Here is a 2,500-nt window from a genome sequence, read left to right on the forward strand (position 1 = left end):
CGGTGTGTGCGCCACAAACTCCGGAAGTGCTGGGTCTGCTGGTCGCAGTGAGGCAATGTACGGAACCGACGGCAGTGACGAAGACTATCTCCCCGACTCGTCAGAGTTGAGCAGCTCGGATGATAGTGGAGGGGAGGAGACGTCTTTTCACGGCAGGAAGGTTCTGGAAGTGTCCGGGGCTTGCTCCGCGGAGGCCGAACCAAGTCTCCATCCGGCCCGCGCAGTGTCGGTCCAGGTACTTACCCGAAAAGCAGATGGTTCGATTGCATGTAACAAGAAAAATTTCTGCCTGTGGTGCGAGAGGCCATTCTCAAAAATTGCGAGACATGTTCAAGCTGTCCACCACAATGAGCATGAGGTTGCAAGGGCACTCAGCTTTCCGAAGCGCTCCAGGGAAAGGACAGTGCAGCTAGACCTGATTCGCACCCGGGGAAACTTTGCCCATAATGTCGGGGTTCTCCGCGAGGGCAGCAGAGTCCTCCTACCGTGCAAGCAGCCGAAAGAAGCAACGGCTCCCCAAGATTTCATGCACTGTGTAAAATGTAAAGGGCTATTCTCCAGGAAGCACCTGTGGCGCCATGTGAAGAGGTGCCCGCTCCGCAAAAGTGTCAGCCCCAAACCTGGAAGAACCAGGGTGCAGGGTCTCTTCACTTACGCCACACCGCTCCCGAAAGATGTTGGCACTGGCCTCTGGAAGTTGCTGAGCGGAATGAATTATGATGATGTGGTACCGGTAATCAAAGGGGACCGCTGGATTATGCAGTTCGGTCAGCACCTCTATAACCGTCTGGGGTCCGATGTCAGCAAGCATGATTACATCCGTCAGAAGCTCAGAGAGGTGGGGCGGCTTCTGCTGAAGGCGATGAAGGTCACACCGTTGCGGTGTATGGAAGATTTCATTTGCCCACAGAATTTCCTGCAAGTGGTGCATGCTGTGAGGAGCCTGGCCGGTTACGATGACCGCACCAATACATATAAAATACCCTCGTTGGCTCTGAAGGTGGGACACAGCTTGCAGAAGATTTCAGCTATGGTGGAGTGTCAGGCACTGATGGAGGGCAGTGCCCTGACAGAGGAGCGTGCCCGAAACTTTCGGAAAATTTATGAGGCGAGGTGGAGCGAGCTAATCTCCACTGCTGCCCTGAAGACACTTCGAGAGATAAAATGGAATGCACCGCTGCTTCTGCCCTTCACTGATGATGTTAAGCGCTTGAACCTGTACCTCCTTGACCGTCAGCGAGAGTACATCGATGAGTTGTCCGCCCACCCTTCCAAACAGCAGTGGTCCATGTTGGCCAAAGTTACCCTCACGCAGCTGATTCTCTTCAACCGCAGGAGAGAAGGTGAGGTTTCCAAGATGCTGCTCTCCTCCTTCGATTTACGGCACACAGCCGATTTGCAGGGTGATGTGGCCCAGGCCCTGTCAGAGCTGGAGAAGGCACTCTGTCGTCACTTCTCCCGTATTGAGATTCCTGGGAAAAGAGGCAGGAAAGTCCCTGTCCTGCTATCCCCAAGCATGCAGAAAGCGATGGAGCTCCTCATAGAGAAGCGGACAGAATGTGGTGTGACCCCACACAATATCTACATGTTTGCTAGGCCAACAGCCATGTCCCATTATAGGGGATCCGACTGCATACGTCTCTACGCCCGGGAGTGTGGGGCCAAGCACCCCGAAGCATTATCTTCCACCCGCCTACGGAAGCATGTGGCTACACTTTCCAGAGTCCTCAACCTGAGCGATACAGAGATGGATCAGCTTGCTGATTTCCTTGGACATGATATTCGGGTGCACCGGCATTATTACCGCCTCCCGGAGGGTACCCTTCAACTGGCCAAGTTGAGCAAGCTGTTTCTGGCTCTCGAGCAAGGGAGAATGGCTGAATTCCGGGGCCACAATCTGGAAGAGATCTCCATTGATCCAAACGGTAGGTATCACTTGACAGTGTGGCTCCAGGGACTGACTGTCTAAGTGGGCTGGTGTGATCGGTTTCCCTGTCCTTCTCTATCCACAGAGCCGATCCAGGTGGTGAGCGATGACTCTGGGGATGAGCCAGAGAGTCAGGATACTGAGGTTCCCATGGGGCACATGGGAAAAGAAGCTGGCAGTGTGGTGTCGGCGGTGGATGGAGGTGCAGCTAAAGGTGGGTGTGACTGTCCATTCCATTTGAGATGCGTCCATGACTGGTGGTGGCGTTGCGTGGTGACTGACCTTTCTTCTCCCGCACAGGTGACAGAAGGGGTACCAAGCGCAATCCGTGGACCCCAGCAGAAGTGAAAGCTGTTGAACGTCACATGATTCGGTTCATTCGCTCATTCAAGGTGCCGGGCAAGAATGACTGTGATGCGTGCCTAAGGGCAGAACGACAAGCGCTGAAGGCTCGGAACTGGCTCTCGGTTAAGTTTTACATTAAGAACCGAATTACTGCTGAAATGAGAAAGAACCTTTCCTGAATAAAATGTATCTGCTGCTGAATACACGTTTCCTCTATCTCTAATTAAA

At 53.5% G+C, this 2,500-nt stretch overlaps 1 long non-coding RNA gene across 1 annotated transcript; it reads left to right on the top strand.

Annotated features, from left to right (window-relative positions):
• The first annotated feature begins 1,930 nt into the window (after nt 1–1,930).
• On the top strand, nt 1,931–2,473 carry LOC134965423 (uncharacterized). The gene is made up of 2 exons (XR_010188352.1): nt 1,931–2,141; nt 2,228–2,473. It is a non-coding gene; the product is annotated as an uncharacterized LOC134965423 (long non-coding RNA).
• The last annotated feature ends 27 nt before the right edge of the window (nt 2,474–2,500 follow it).

Source organism: Pseudophryne corroboree, chromosome 10 (genome assembly GCF_028390025.1).
Source record: "Pseudophryne corroboree isolate aPseCor3 chromosome 10, aPseCor3.hap2, whole genome shotgun sequence".
NCBI classification, from domain to species: domain Eukaryota; kingdom Metazoa; phylum Chordata; class Amphibia; order Anura; family Myobatrachidae; genus Pseudophryne; species Pseudophryne corroboree.